The 17,144-nt window shown below is 39.9% G+C and overlaps 1 long non-coding RNA gene across 1 annotated transcript in view; it reads left to right on the forward strand.

Annotated features, from left to right (window-relative positions):
- The first annotated feature begins 1,654 nt into the window (after window positions 1–1,654).
- The window catches only part of LOC134808458 (uncharacterized), a 191,524-nt gene continuing 176,034 nt past the window's right edge, over window positions 1,655–17,144 (forward strand). Inside the window, exons 1-2 of the long non-coding RNA XR_010151417.1 lie at window positions 1,655–2,022; window positions 5,246–5,359. This is a non-coding gene — a long non-coding RNA (uncharacterized LOC134808458). The remainder of the gene's footprint in view (window positions 2,023–5,245; window positions 5,360–17,144) is intronic.

The raw sequence follows: 17,144 nt of genomic DNA on the forward strand, positions 1-17,144 counted from the left end.
ACCAAAGAGGCAGCTTTTCCCTGATTCCCACACCATTTGTAGGCCCTTGCTATAATGGTCATTAATATGTATGAATCAGTTCAGCTAAATATTATTTAGAATGGGGCAAAATGCTGGCTGTATATTAAATCAAAGATAAATAATTCAAAGGCTTTAACTGAAAATTTCAGAAAATATGTTTTCTGTGCTATTATATTAAAGATGCTGTTAAATAACAAAAATTAGAATTGTTAGTATCCATATAAATTTTCACTCCAAAAACACAAGCTTAAAAGCTTGTCATAAGTAAAGTACATCTAGGGCAAATGGTGGCTGAAAGTGAATAATATTCGAATTACTGTTGCTTGTACTGTATAAGGAAAACTGCCTTTTTAAATTGGGTATTTGCTACTTTATAATTACTATTTTATACTTTTCAACATTTTCAATAACTGTTTTTATTGTTGGCTGTAACAGAAGGATTCAGATACCTAAATTTCATTTAAAATATGGAACACACTGGTCTAATTCATCAAAAGCTTAGTTGTAATGAGAGGTGACAGAGTGCTAGCAGTCCTCACAGCCCTCACTCGCTCTTGGTGCCTCCTCTGCCTGGGCTCCCACTTTGGTGGCACTTGAGGAGCCCTTCAGCCCACCGCTGCACTGTGGGAGCCCCTTTCTGGGCTGGCCAAGGCCGGAGCCGGCTCCCTCGGCTTGCAGAGAGGTGTGGAGGGAGAGGCACGAGCGGGAACCAGGGCTGCGCGCTGCGCTTGCGGGCCAGCTGGAGTTCCGCGCTGCGCTTGCGGGCCAGCTGGAGTTCCGCGCTGCGCTTGCGGGCCAGCTGGAGTTCCGCGCTGCGCTTGCGGGCCAGCTGGAGTTCCGCGCTGCGCTTGCGGGCCAGCTGGAGTTCCGCGCTGCGCTTGCGGGCCAGCTGGAGTTCCGCGCTGCGCTTGCCGGCCAGCTGGAGTTCCGCGCTGCGCTTGCCGGCCAGCTGGAGTTCCGCGCTGCGCTTGCCGGCCAGCTGGAGTTCCGCGCTGCGCTTGCCGGCCAGCTGGAGTTCCGCGCTGCGCTTGCCGGCCAGCTGGAGTTCCGGGTGGGCGTGGGCTTGGCGGGCCCCACACTCGGAGCTGCCTGCCGGCCATGCCGGCCCCGGGCAATGAGGGGCTTAGCACCCGGGCCAGTGGCTGCAGAGGGTGTACTGGGTCCCCCAACAGTGCCAGCCCACCGGCGCTGCGCTCGATTTCTCACCGGGCCTTAGCTGCCTTCCCGCTGGGCAGGGCTTGGGACCTGCAGGCCACCATGCCTGAGCCTCCCACCCCCTCCGTGGGCTCCTTTGCCGCCCGAGCCTCCCCGATGAGCGCCGCCCCCTGCTCCACGGCGCCCAGTCCCATCGACCACCGACGGGCTGAGGAGTGCGTGCGCACGGCACCGGGACTGGCAGGCAGGTCCACCTGCAGCCCTGGTGTGGGATCCACTGGGTGAAGCCAACTAGACTCCTGAGTCTGGTGGGGAAGTGGAGAACCTTTGTGTCTAGCTCAGGGATTGTAAACGCACCAATCAGCGCCCTGTCAAAACAGACTACTCGGCTCTACCAATCAGCAGTATGTGGGTGGGGCCAGATAAGTGAATAAATGCAGGCTGCCTAAGCCAGCAGCGCCAGCCTGTTCCGTTCCCCTTTCGTGCTGTGTAAGGTTTGTTCTTTCGCTCTTTGCAATAAATCTTGCTACTGCTCACTCCTTGGGTCCACGCTGCTTTTATGAGCTGTAACACTCACCGCGAAGGTCTGCAGCTTCACTATTGAAGCCAGCGAGACCACGAGCCTACCGGGAGGAACGAACAACTCCAGACGCGATGCCTTAAGTGCTGTAATATGGCGAAGGTCTGCAGTTTCACTCTTGAGCCAGGGAGACCACGAACCGGGCGGGAACACCAGAAGGAAGAAACTCCAGACGCGCCACCTTAAGAGCTGCGGCTCTGCAAGCAAGGGTCTGCGGCTTCATTCTTGAAGTCAGTGAGACCAAGAACCCACCAATTCCGGACACAGTAAGCATTAATACAACCATGTAGTGTAACAAGTACTCAAGGCTTAAAGGGAACTTGGCAGTATAAGAAATATTTTGGGTTCTCTCTGCTTTTTCATAACTTTTTTTGTTGAACTTTCAGAGGTATGTACATGGTCAGAGAAACAAAGGTACATGTGCTGGAGAAATACTAGACAAAGTAGGAAGAGGTCTAAGTGCCCAGAAGAAAAGCTAAGAGGAATATTATAATCTGTTAAAAAAAATAGTTTTGAGCTTTAACGGTAGTTAGAATAAAGCATGCTGTTGACTTTCAAATTTTAGGGTAGGTAATGACTAAAAATTACTTTGAAACTTTTTACAGTAATCCTGTAACAGCTTAAACAGTGACTTAAAATGTAACTTAAACTAGGCAAAACAAAATTTTAGAATAAGTTTTCCTCCTGGCTGTCAGTTAGAAACTCTAACCTGAGTGGTCATTTTACACTCCCAGTCTCTGAGAAGTGGATTCTACTCTTAGATCCACAATCTTAAGTCTGACTTCCTAACAGCAACCCCTTTGTGACTAGACATATTTCTCCTGTTTCCTTTTAAATCTAATCGAAGTGACAGGAGTTGTTGCATTAACTCCAAAGAAAAGTACAGAATAAACAGTGTAGAAATGTTACTCCTCATTTATACCTTTTGGTCAGACACACACACACACATTCACACACACACACTCCAAAATAAGTGATTGCTACCAGTTAGTGGGTGGAGATGAATCTCAGCAGAATCTGTGAGTACTACAGGTTGGGGTTTCCTGTCTTTAAAATGGGACTGCAGGGGAGGGAGTGCTGTGAATGAGTTGGACTGGATGACTTCTAACATTCTGCAAGGCCTAATTTTGCAAAATCCCTTTTCATTCACCCACTAATTTTTATTTATTTATTTATTGAGACACAATCTCGCTCTGTCCGACAGGCGGGAGTGCAGTGGCATGGTCTTGGCTTGCTGCAGCCTCTGCCTCCCGGGTTTGGACAATTCTCTTGTCTCAGCCTCCCAAGTGTCTGGGATTGCAGGCTCACGCCACCACACCTGGCTAATTTTTACATTTTTAGTAGAGACGAGGTTTCGCCGTATTGGCCAGGCTGGTCTCGAACTCCTGACTCAAATAATCCACCTGCCTGGGTCTCCCGAGGTGCTGGGATTGCAGGCGTGATCCACCACGCCCAGCCCCAGTCATTATTTTGGAGTACTTTCTGTATGCTAAACAGCACACTAGGGATAGCTCTATCATTTCCTAGCACAGCATAAATTTTATGGTTGCTACTGTAGGTTTATAATTTGTAAGATTGGTCTAATTTCCATCAGCCATACTCATATTAGATTTTAAAAGGAGGTAGCCTTTTTTCTCTTTGAACCAAAGGAATGAGTTAGTTTTGAAAACAGTTTGGAACACTATAGTGTGGATTCTTCTACCTTTGTCTCAACTCCTTATTCTTAACAATTTTGATTCTAGAAAACTAGAATGAGAGTTAAGAGATACCAATTATTGCCAGGCATGGTGGGTCATGCCTGTGGTCCCAGAACTTTGGGAGGCCAAGGCTGGTGGATAGCCTGAAGTCGGGGATACGAGACTAGCCTGGACAAGGTGGCAAAGCCCAGTCTCTACTAAAAATACAGAAACAAACAAACAAACTGTCCAGGCATGGTGGTACACGCCTGTGGTCCCAGCTGCTCTGGAGGCGGAGGCAGGTAAATCCCTTGAACCTGGGAGGCAGAGGTTGCAGTGGGCCGGGATCGCGCCACTGCACTCCAGCCTGGACAAGAGTGAAGCGACATCTCAAAAAAAAAAAAAAAAAAAAATCAATTACCAACTAAAAACATAACTTCAGTTTGGTGGTTTGCATATTTTAAGGAGATAAATGTTTAAACATAATTGACTACTTTCAGAAATGGTCTCCTGGTAGTTTTTGTGAGTATTTCTACATTCAGATAAAAAGATTTACATACACCTGAAAGCTGAGGAAACTTTATTTTTTTCTTCATTATTATGCACTTTCGTGGTATTATAGTCTCTCTCAGTTCATTTTTAATACACTTAATTCTTTTTGAGAACTTTCCTCCACAGCATATACCTATTTTTTTATTTTTCAGTTTTAGAAATTATGTATTACATTCTTATTTTAAAAAATGGGAATTTCTTGCCTTTTGTAACTACGTTCACACTGAACTTCTCTTCTAATATTCACATTTTAGTGTTATCATTTTATTCAAGCAATGTTCTGCATTTATATTATGATGGTTATATAAATAGCAAAGCTGAGCTGTACAGAAACATAAGACTGCAGTGCATTTCTTACATGACATTAGGTTTTATAAACTTTAGTTAACCATTTCTTAGCTTTTTTCACTTGAAAACAATTCAAATTTTTTTATCTCATTCTCTTTTAGCTGGTTGTCATTTAAGCCCATCACACATCTGCTCCCCAGGGATACACCTTCATTATAATCTGGTAATTCCTTTAATGAAGTCTAACCTTTACAAAAAAGTGGTGCAAAAACATAAATGCACATTTTTATGAATATTTACATATAATATTAAACAACCATATGCAATGAGACTCCAGATGAGGAAACAGATTTCCTGAACTCTAGAATACCCCATCATGATATACCATAGTCACTTTTCGCAGTGTAACTATAGGTTGGTGCAAACGTAATTGATGTTTTTGCCATTGAAAGTAATTACTTTGATAGTAATTAACTAATCCAACACCAAGAATATAGTTGTTGATCTATGTAGAAGAAACATGATGCAGTTTCTTCTGTTTTAAAATGTATTATAAGAGCAATGCATCAGAAGGTCTTAATCCTATTAACATTTATAAAACTTCCCCTTTGAATATCCCTGGGAATAAGTAGTGAAAACTTAAAGTAAGTAAGTATTAAGCCAGTGAATGGAAAAAAAAAAAAAACTAGACTTTTGTTACCACATATGTTTCTATAATACTAATTAATCCAAGTAGATACATAGAGAAATTATGTCAATATAACATAGAGTTTTTATTTTTTAATATAAATTTTTTTCTGTGCTAGTAGAACAAGGATAGTAGAAATAATGACTTCAGGGAGGAAATAATATATTTTCCATTTGGCTGATACACAAATAAGCACTTTTTAGTTCTAAGAAAGTTAAAACGACTGCAGGGAATTTCTACTTCTGAGAAGTTGAAGTATGTACTTTTCACTATTCTTCCCACTAGGAACAACTAAAACCCCTGCAAATTACATACAAAACAAGTTTAAGAGGACTTTGAGAGATGAAGAAAAGCAGGCAGACCAGCCAGGGACCTTGCAGCCTGAAGAAGGACAGGAAGGTAAGATCCCTGGGTTTCCTTTTGTTCTCATATAACCCAGTCTTGGAACAGAAGAAGTCAGCAACATAAAAATACCAATAGGCACAGGCAAAATAAAGTCTCAACAAAATCCACTCTATCTAGAGAAGGAGCAGTCTAGCAAGACAGAAAATCTTTTGGACAATAACAGGTCTACTCTAGCTAAACTCACCAGCAGAAACTGTGAGACTACCTCCATTCGTGCTGGCAAAGGCCAGGTGGTGAGCCTGGACTTCCACCCTTACCAGGCTATACCAAGGCACCCAACTCTGATGTCAGAGGAGGCCAAAAAGAGATCCAGAGTTTTCATCTTCACTGGTTGCTTACAAGCGTTTCCCCGTTGCAATGCCAGTGGAAACAAGAGGGAAAACTTAGGTTACCTCACCAACCTGGCAGTAATGAAGTGCCACTCTAATTTCCCATGGAGTGGTGTGTGTCAGAGGATGAAGAGTAGAGAGTCGTGATGTTCATAATTGCTCAATGGTGTCAGCCTCCAAGCTATTGATTCCATAGACTACCTATACTTTCAGAATAGACAAAACTATTAAAAATTCCTTATTCCTTATTCCTTACCATTACAACTTTGATTCTGCTTGCTATGGGGCCACGCTCAGATTAAAAGTAATGATTTTCATCTTTGCCTTATAAACTTTGTTAACTCTAGTTAACCGATATAAGTTAATTCTTGAAATATTTATATTTCATCTGAAAAATTCTGGCATATATGAGTTCATATTTTTTTACTTGTGATAAAAATCTCAGTCACCTTAGGGATAGAACTTCCAGAGTGCCTTTCAAAGCAATATCTCGGCTTTTTATCTCCTGACAGGTTAAGAGTGTAGAGTTTTGTCAATTATTCATTTGAAGGAGTTTTTATGTTTTCTTTTAATGTGCGTCTTATATTGGAAAAAAATTCATGACCCAATAATTGAGGTAGTGTCTGGTTTGTGTCATAATATGCAAATAGCAAAATGGAAGATAATACTCCAGCCTGATAACATGTGTGATGTATGTGGTGATGGTGAATGGTAAGGGTTGTGTCTATGTGCTGATCTGGGAAAACTGCTAGAGGAATAATAGAGTCACCAAATTTGAGCAATATGAAAGTATAAAATCTGAATCAAGTAGGCTGAGATCAAAGTTAGCAGTGACTGGCAAGGAAATGAAAGAAATTAAAGCAACATACCAAATAAATGTGAAAAATGCTGAGACCAGCTCGGTCGGGTGAAAAATGCTGAGACCAGCTCTGTCGGGGAGACCCTAATCCAGCAGCGCTAGAAAAGACACACACAGAAATATAGAGGTGTGAAGTGGGAAATCAGGGGTCTCACAGCCTTCAGAGCTGAGAGCCACAAACAGAGATTTACCCACATATTTGTTAACAGCAAACCAGTCATTATAATTGTGTCTATAGATATTACATTAACTAAAAGTATCCCTTAAGGGAAATGAAGGGATGGGCTGAATTAAAGGAATAGGTTAGGCTAGTTAACTGCAGCAGGAACATGCACTTAAGACACAGATCATTCATGCCATTGTTTATGGCTTAAGAATGCATTTAAGTGGTTTTCCGCCATGGGCGGGCCAGGTGTTCCTTGCCCTCATTCCCGTAAACCCACAACTTACCAGCTTGGGCGTTAGGGCCATTATGAACATGTTACAGTGCTGCAGAGATTTTGTTTATGGCCAGTCTTGGGGCCAGTTTATGGCCGGATTTTGGGGGGCTTGCTCCCAACAGAAAAATAACTTAGTTGTCTGTATGCTTGCTTGTTGCAATTCTCTCCATCCTTGGCAAGATTCATTTATATTTGTACAACTTCTGTTTTAGTGCTGAAGTGTCAAAACTCAGCCAGGCGTGGTGGCTCACGCCTGTAATTTCAGCACTTTGGGAGGCCGAGGCAGGTTAATCCCAGCTACTCTGGAGGCTGAGGCAGGAGAATCGCTTGAACCTGGGAGGCAGAGGTTACAGTAAGCCAAGATCGCGCCACTGAACTCGGTCTCAAAAACGAAACAAAACAAAACAAACAAACAAACAAAAAAAACCCAGTCAAACTCAGAGTTCATATGTTTCCACTACGCTCTGTTTTATTAGTTAGATACTTACCTTCCATGCTACTAGTTACTGTAATAAGTTCCCAGTAGTTAAAATATCAACATCTCTGGTCTCTTATCTCAAAATGGTACAGTCCCCATTTAATAAGGATAAAATCCATTCTCTACTTAACACATTTTAATTTAGTGCTAAAATATTTTTTTAAAGCCTTGAAACAGATTTGTAATATAAATATATTCAAAACTACATGTAACAAGAAATAACTTTTACTTTATCATCTTCAGGAAATTCAAAAACTTGGGACTTCATAAGCCTTGATGGTTTGCATGTTCATATAAAGGAATGCCTATTATTTCTTCAGAAGAAGATATTACACATAAAATGAGACAGCAATTAAGAAGAACAATTTCCTGAATGAAAATGTTCTATCTTCTTTTGCCAAATTACATTTGGAAGTCTTCTGGTACTGACATAAACTGTAATGTTCTTTGGAGCAATTTAGGCATAACTATGGAATCAGAGGGTGGAGATAAGTTATAGGTGTAGAGATATATTATCACAACATATGAGATAATTTGGAGTATCTCAGGCACTTAATCCAAGTAATAATTAACTTTTTCAGCTTATTTCTATTTTACTTTACATTCTCCTATTTTGAGAGAGGACAAAATGATTTCTTTGCAAGGAATCAGTACTTCTGCGTTTTGATCTTGATTCTTCTACTTTCTATCTTTATAGACATGGCAAACTTTCAAATGACTCTCTAATATTGTGGTTATAGTCTAGTGTAATACCTGTGTGAAATGAATTAAGAAGATGAACATATATTTATATGAAAAATACACACAAAATATTACACTTACTGATATAACAAGGACACAATTTGGTTATAGGTAGCAATCAGCTATTCCATTATCAGTGAAATAAGGGAAAATAGGGAGATCTTAAGTCTTATCTCACCAATACTAACTTTGTATAAACCAGTGACAATTTTCTTACTAATTTTTTACCTTACTTTTTCACCTATGTGTAAGGATAATGTCTGGCTGGTCTTGAACTCCTGACCTCAAGTGATCTGCCTGCCTCAGCTTCCCAAAGTGCTGGGATTATAGGCGTGAGCCACCGTGGCCAGCTGATACATTTTTACATGGAACTTCTGATCTCAGGTTTTGATAGTAGAATGTTAGAGACAGGTGATTCATCTTCACTGTCAACCCATTAATGCTCGGGAAAATACGCCAAGGTTTATTCCTGTATTTCTCTTGTACTCCCGTTGACTATTTTTACTTTCCTTGAAGAGCTTGCTTTAGTATCTTTCCAGTGCAGGTTCTGTGGGTTGAAACAAAATAAAATAAGTTGTCGTTTTTTTCTGAAAATGTCTATTCAGTCTGAGTACTCAATGACATTTTTGCTTGATTTAGAATTCCAGAAAAGACTTTTTCTTTATTTCTATTTTTACATTTCAGCATCTTTTAAATGTTTTTCAGTTGTTTTTAGACCATTGTCAATTTTGTTGAAAAGTCAGCTGTCTTCTTTTGCTGCTTTGAAGGTACTATGCTTCTTTCCTCTTGCTGCTTTTGGGATTATTATTATTATTGCCATTATAATTTGATTAAAATGGGTCATGGTGGAATTTTTAAATTGGTATTTTTTGCGTTGTTATTGTATTTCCACTGCATGTGATTCTCTCAGCTTATTGAAAATTTGATGTCTTTTAAGGATTTCTCTTTTGTTTTGCTGGTTAACTGTTCAGCTATTGTGTATGTCCCATTGTTTGTCTTCTCTAATTCTGGAATTCTGGTTGAACATATGATAAATAATCCTTTGTGCTCACATGACTCAGACACTTCTTTCTGTATTGTCTTTCTCTTAATTCTCTCTGCTTTATTTTGATATTGGATATTGACTATCTTCAAACTCAGTAATCTTTTCTGTTGTATCTAATACACTTTTGAAACCATCTACTGAGGTATTAATAGCAGGTATTTTATTTGTCAATCCTAGAATACCAATTTTATCCTGTTTTCTAGAGTCTAACATTTATTAAAAATTTCTATACCTTTATTTCTATAATTCTTCTATTTTCTTGAACATATTAACCACAGCTATTTTGAAGTTTGGTCATAATTTACATTTTTATTTTTTACCTTGGTTTTTGGCTATATGGCCTGAAAGGGAGAAAAAAGAATTATGGGATTATAATAGAGAAACCTATTCCTGGTGATAAAATTTTGGGATGCCTGAAACATTATTATTCCTGATTGTATGAGTCCTTTTTCACCCTGCTGATAAAGACATATCTGAGACTGGGAAGAAAAGGAGGTTTAATTGGACTTTTCAGTTCCACATGGCTGGGAAGGCCTCAGAATCACAGTGGGAGGTGAAAGGCACTTCTTACATGATGGCAGCAAGAGAAAATGGGGAAAAAGCAAAAGTGGAACCCCCTGATAAACCCATCAGATCTCATAAGACTTATTTACTATCATGAGAATAGCACAGGAAAGACCAGCCCCCATGATTCAATTACCTCCTCCTGTGTCCCTCCCACAACACATGGGAATTCTGGGAGATAAAATTCAAGTTGAAATTTGGGTGGGGACTCAGCCAATCCATGTCATTTCAACCTGGCTCCTCCATATTTCATGGCCTCACATTTCAAAACCAATCATGTCTTCTCAACAGTCCCCCAAAGTCTTAACTCATTTCAGCATTAACCTAAAAGTCCACAGCCCAAAGTCTCATCTGAGACAAGCCAAGTTCCTTTAGCCTACGAGCCTGTAAAATCAAAAGCAAGTTAGTTATTTCCTAAATACAATGGCGGTACAGGTATTGGGTAAATACAGCTGTTTCAAATGGGAGAAATTGGCCAAAACAAAGGGGTTGCAGGGCCCATGCAAGTCTGAAATCCGGCAGGGCAGTCAAGTCTTAAAGCTCCAAAATGATCTCCTTTGACTCCAGATCTCACATCCAGGTCACGCTGATGTAAGAGGTGGGTTCCCATGGTCTTGGGCAGCTCCACCCCTGTGGCTTTGTACAGCCTCCCTCCCAGCTGCTTTCACCAGCTGACCTTGAGTGTCTGTGGCTTTTCCAGGCACATGGGGTTGGTGGATCTACCATTCTGGGGTCAGGAGGATGGTGGCCCTCTTCTCACAGCTCTACTAGGTGGTGCCCCAGTAGGAACTCTTTGTAGGGGCTCCAACCCTACATCTCCCTTCCACGTTGCCCTAGTAGAGGTTCTGTATGAGGGCCCCGCCCCTGCATCAAACTTTTGCCTGAGCATCCAGGCATTTCCATAAATCTTCTGAAATCTAGGCAGAGGTTCCCAAACCTCAATTCTTGACTTCTCTGCACCCGTAGGCTCAGCAACAAATGGAAGCTGCCAAGACTTGGGGCTTCCACCCTCTGAAGCCATAGCCCAGGCTCCCTGTTGGCCCCTTTCAGCCACGGCTGGAGCAGCTGGGACACAGGGCACCAAGTCCCTAGGCTGCACACAGCTCAGGGACCCTGGGCCCAGCCCGTGAAACTGCTTCTTCCTCCTGGGCCTCTGGGCCTGTGATGGGAGGGGCTGCTGTGAGAATCTCTGACATGCTCTGGAGACATTTTCCCCTTGGTCTTAGGGATTAACATTAGGTTCCTTGCTACTTATACATATTTCTGCAGCCAGCTTGAATTTCTCCCGAGAAAATGGGTTTTTCTTTTCTATAGCATAGTCAGGCTGCAAATTATCTGAAAGTTTATGCTCTGTTTCCCTTTTAAAACTGAATGCCTCTAACAACACCCAAGTCACCTCTTGAATGCTTTGCTGCTTAGAAATTTCTTCCCCCAGATACCCTAAATCATCTTTCTCAAGTTCAAATTTCCACAAATCTCTAGGGCAGGGGCAAAATGCCACAATTCTCTTTGCTAAAACATAACCAGAGTCACGTTTGTTCCAGTTCCCAACAATTCCTCATATTCACCTGAGACCACCTCAGCCTGGATCTTATTTTCCATATCGCTATCAGCATTTTGGGCAAAGCCATTCAACAAGTCTCTAGGAGGTTCCAAACTTTCCCACATTTTCCTGTCTTCTTCTGAGTCCTCAAAACTGTTCCAGTCTCTGCCTGTTACTCAGTTGCAAAGTTGCTTCCACATTTTCGGGTATCTTTTCAGCAATGCCCCACCTTACTGGTACCAATTTACTGTATTAGTCTGTTGTCATGCTGCTGATAAAGACATACCTGAGATTGGAAAGAAAAAGAAGTTTAATTGGACTTACAGATCCACATGGATGAGGAGGCCTCAGAATCATGGCGAAAGGTGAAAGACACTTCTTACATGGCAGAAACGAGAAAATGAGGAAGAAGCGAAGGCAGAAACCCCTGATAAACCCATCAGCTCTCATGAGACTTACTCACTAGCACGAGAATAGCACGGGAAAGACTGGCCTTCATGATTCAGTCACCTCCTACTGGGTCCCTGCCACAACACGTGGGAATTCTGGGAGATACAATTCAAGTTGAGATTTCGGTGGGGACACAGCCAAACCATATCACTGGTCTTTTTACTTACATGAGCAAAAATAATAACCTTATGTTTACTATATATAAATGCATTTGGATCGTTATGTTCTGGCATCTATAACTAACAAATATTAAGGATAAACAGATGTTGAAGATAAAGTGACTAGGAATATTCAAGTTACTTTAGTGAATATTGCTAGAATTCTGTGGCATTTTCTATCCCTGAATATGGAGAGGTACGGTCAGGAGAAAATATGTTACTTTCTCACCTCAGGTTTTAAGAAAATCATGCAAAGAGCACAATAATACAAAAGGATTCCCTGGAGTGTGAGTCACACAATGGGCTCTAATTCATATATCAATGATCTATATATAGATCTGTGAATACAGACCTGATGTCAGAGCAGAAGAATGCCTTTTCCATCTACGAGATACAACTTGTAAGTTTTGCTCTAAAACACTAGTATTACAAGAGCTTTTCCCTAAGATAGGTGTCAATCTAATAAAAAGCCGATATTTTTGACAAGGTCATGGGGAACATAATGTCCCATTTTATCGCTGAGAGAGAGCGATATCACAAATTTGTGTTTATGTTACAGGCAGTTGACTATAGCTACATGACCTAGATTTAATATTATCTTCTAACATTAAAACAAAAATTGTTTTTTCTTTTACTTCCCCTAGAATATGCCTATACACCCCCTCCCTAGTTAACTTATCTGCATTATAAATGTAGGTATTATCTTTTTCATGGGAGAAGCTACTGTTATAGATCACTTTGTCCCCAAAACTTTTTGGAATTTAAACTATAAATATAACAATCCTGTAAATCTGTTTAGTGTCCTGGAACTTAGAAAATGTTTCCAGTTTCTTTTGCATGAAAGATTTGAAATTCAGTTCTTTCTTTTTTCTTTCTGGCTGTCAAGGTATTAAATTATAATTTTATCAGGTTCTAAAGATGGAATTTAACCATAACTGACACTTAGCTGAGTATGAAAGGAAAATTGCAGAAGGCAGATATATGGCCTACAGTTTCTAAGTTTACTAAAAATTTGTTTAGTGGTCCAGTTTTAAGTTTGTTATTAAAGAGAAGAAATATATTTCTACAGAAGCCTGCCAATAAAAGAAGTTTGTATTTTTACAATTTCATACTTTTAAATTAGTTGGATTATGCTGCTACAAGGCGCTCTGATTGAATGGAGTTGGTACAAGCTTGAGTCGAGGAGCTCTAGGTCTAATTCACGGTCCTGGTATTTATTAGACTTGTGACAGCAAGCTAGTTACTAAACTTCTCTGTATCTCTCTTCTCATCTCTAAGATAGGTGCTATGATGGGTATCATAACGTGATACCAATGTGTATTTTAATTGTCTTAAGCCCTTATTCTAAGGAACATTATTTGTTCTGGTTAGAATTTCATTCCTCAGATATATTCAGATAGTCTTTTATTATAGGGCCTCTCCAAAGGCAGTTATTGAAACAGCTCAGCTATCTTTATTAGCAATCAACATTTGAGGACATTCTATTTAACATAAGAAATATAAATATTAAAATTTAGATTTTCACTGGTAAATTTAGTAACTTGTTGATTTGCATATTGAAAGATTTAAAATGATATTTTATGGGTAAAATAAGCAGTATTTAAGAAAATTGATTGACTGGAATATTTTAACATTATTCCTTACACTTTGTTATACAAGGTAAGCCCTGTAGTTTGTACTCTTTAGCAAGGAAATCCAAGTTTAATCTTTAAATGGTCTTGTGTTCCATTATGGGGAGAGAGAAAGTTGGAGTGGGTTATTTGTCTAAAAATAAGATTCTAAAACCCTGCTCCTAGAGTATGATTGCATCCTCTTTGAGCAAACATTTTGGTCAAAATTTGATTGGATTACCTAGCAAGACAAAGAGCCAAGAGAAGCTGAATGAACTGTAATGTGTGTCCTTACTAAGGAATGCACATTTAATAAATGGCTGGATATATGTAACATGTTAATGGGACCAAAAGTTTTGATGACTATACTTTAAACCAAAAGTAGCTTCAAGGTTGTGTTTATCTCACTGTCTTAATTCAGTTTACAACAATGGTTATTCTAAAATTGCTTCTTTTACAGGGGAGATTAAATAAGATCAGGTACTTAATGTACATTAAGTGCTCAATCAAATACTAGCTCGGCTAATAGAAGTAGACGATGGATTACTCATTATGTAATTGTGTCATTACATTTGCTCATTACATTACATTATCATGTCTGGGAATCTAAGTTGAGTAACATAGGATAGGAAAAAATCAAGAAGGGAATTAGGACAAGTGAATTTTTCCAGTGTATAGGCATATATCATTTTATCGTACTTCACCGATACTGCCATTTTACAAATTGAAGGTTGGGGGAAAGTCTACTGGTAACATTTTATTTTTCAATAGCACAAGCTCGTTTTATGTCTTTTTGCCTCATTTTTGTAATTCTCACAATATTTCAAACTGTCATTATTACTCTGTTTTGGTGATCGTTGATCAGTGATCTTTGATGTTACTATTGTAAATGTTTTGAGATGCTACAAATCATGCCCACATTAGATGACAAACTTAATCAACAAATGTTTTGTATGTTCTCAGTGCTCCACTCACCAATCATTTCCACATCTTATATTCCTTCTCTTTGGGCCTTCCTATTCTCTGAGACACAACATTATTAAAATTAGGCAAATTAATAACCCTACAAGGACCTCTAAGTGTTCAAGTGAAGAGAAAATCCTCCTGTCTCTCGAATTAAATCTAGAAATTATTCAGTTTACTGAGGAAGGCATGTCAAAAAGCAAGGTAGGCCAAAAGTTAAGCTTCTTCTGCTAAACAGTTAGCTGCATTGTGAATGCAAAGGGAAAGTTCTTGAAGGGAATTAAAAGTGCTAGTCTAATGAACAAGCAAATAATAAGAAAGGGACACAGCCTAATTATAATATGGAAAACTTTTGAATTGTCTGGATAGAAGAACCAGCCCTCACATTCCCTTAAGCCAAAGCCTAACCCAGCTCAAGGCCCTAACTCTCTTTAATTTTATGACAGCTGAGAGCTGAGAGTGGTAAGGAAGCTATAGAAGAAAAGTTGAAAACTAGCAGAGGCTGGTTCATGAGGTTTAGGAAAAGGAGCCAGATCCATAACATAAACATGCAAGGTGAAGCAGTAAGTGCTGATGGAGAAGCTGCAGCATGTTAGCCAGAAGATCTAGCTTAGATCACTGATGAAGAGGGCTACAATAAAACAATAGATTTTCAATGTAGACAAAACAGCCTTCTATTGGAAGAATATGACATCTTCTATTGGAAGAATATGACTTTCATAGCTTGAAAGAAGTGAATTCTTGGCTTCAGACATTCAAAGGACAGGTGGACTTCATTGGTAGGGGCTAATGTAGCTGATCACTAAGTTGAAGCCAATGTTCATTTACCATGGCAAGAAGCCTAGGGCCCTAAATAGTTATGCTGAATCTATTCTGCCTGTGCTCTAAAAATGGAAAAACAAAGACTGGATAACAGTATATCTATTTACAGTACTGTTTACTGAATATTTTAAACCCACTTTTGAGACCTATTGCTTAGAAAAGGATATTCCTTTCAAAAGATTATTGTTCTTTAACAATAATCTGTACACCCAGTCACCCAAGAGCTCTGATGAGCACGGAGACTAATGCTATTTTCATGCCTGCTAACAGAAGATCCTCTATATAGCCCACAGATCAAGGTGTAATTTTGACTTTCGAGTCTTGTTTGTCTTATTTAGAGTCTTACCACGGATTTGTGTTAAGTAAATTGAAAATCTTGAAAAGATACACCATTCTACATCTCATTAAGAACATTTATGATTCATTAGATAAGGTGAAAATATCAATATTAAAAAGAGTTTGGAACAAGTTGATTCCAGCCCTCGTGGATCGCTTTGAGGGGTTTAAGACTTCAGTGAAGACAGTAACTGCCAATGTGATGGAAATGGCAAGAGAAATAGAAAGAGAAGTGCAGCCTGAATAAGGGACTGGATTGTGGCAATCTCATGATAAAACCTCATCAGATGAGAAAAGGCTTCTTGTGGATGAAAAAAATAAAGTGGTTTCTTGAAATGGAACCTACTTCAGCTGAAGTTGCCGTTAACATTATTGAAATGAGAACAAATAAATTTAGAATATATCAAGTTAATTAATAAAGCTCCAGTAGTTTGAAAAGATAGACTCCAATTTTGAAAGAAGTTCTATTATGAATAAAATTGTTCATGAAAGGAAAAGTCTATCAATGCGGCCAATTTCATTGTTGTCTTATTTTAAGAAATTGCCACAGCCACACCACCCTTCAGCAACCAATCAGTCAATCCTGACCAGTCAACAGCCAAAAACAAGGAGAATTTATTAGAGTTCTTAGCATTGAGAAACTAAGTAATTACATTTTACAAATTATGAAGATTTTGTATAAACAGGACATTTTATTTTCATAAAAATTTTGGAAGATCGTATATGTTATATGGGTTCTTAAAAATACTTAAATGAAATGCCTTTTATATATATTTGTAGTGTAATATATTACGTAATTCAAGGAATATTTCTGTATGATAATGAAATGGAAAAAGTTCCTTTATCCCCCGGTAGGTCATGTGATGGGGATGCTACTTACTCTTTTGAGGTCCCACTGCTCAAACCTCTAGGGGGAGCATGCAGACGGGCAGGCTGTGTGGCTCCGACCCCACAGCAGCCTCTAGGGGTGAATGCTTACAGTTCCTGAAGCCCCAGTGGGCATGTTGCAGTGTGCTCTTTTAGTTTAGCCGTATATAGGCGGCTTGTGTTAATAAGCTCAATTAGACCCTCTGCCTTATTACAGGGACAGAGGGCTTTCTGTACCCCCAGTACTTGCATTGGTGTATCAGAAAAATCGGATCACACCTGAGCTTGGAGAATGAGTGCAAGTTTTTATAGAATGGTGGAAGTAGCTCTTAGTAGATGGATTGGGAGACAGAAGGGGGATGGAGTGATAAGGTGGTTTTCCCCTGGAGTCAGGCTGCTCAGCAGCTGGGCATTCCTCTGACCAGCCCTGACTGAAATCCGTGTCGCCCTGCCGTAGATGGCCTGCCAGCATCTGCTGGGGTCTGCTGCTGTCTTCTTCCATCGGTGTGTTCCTGTCAACATTCAGCCAATTGTGTCTCTGCCCGTTAGGGTCTCGGGGCTTTTATAGGCACAG

This window comes from Pan troglodytes, chromosome 1 (assembly GCF_028858775.2).
Source record: "Pan troglodytes isolate AG18354 chromosome 1, NHGRI_mPanTro3-v2.0_pri, whole genome shotgun sequence".
Lineage (NCBI taxonomy): Eukaryota > Metazoa > Chordata > Mammalia > Primates > Hominidae > Pan > Pan troglodytes.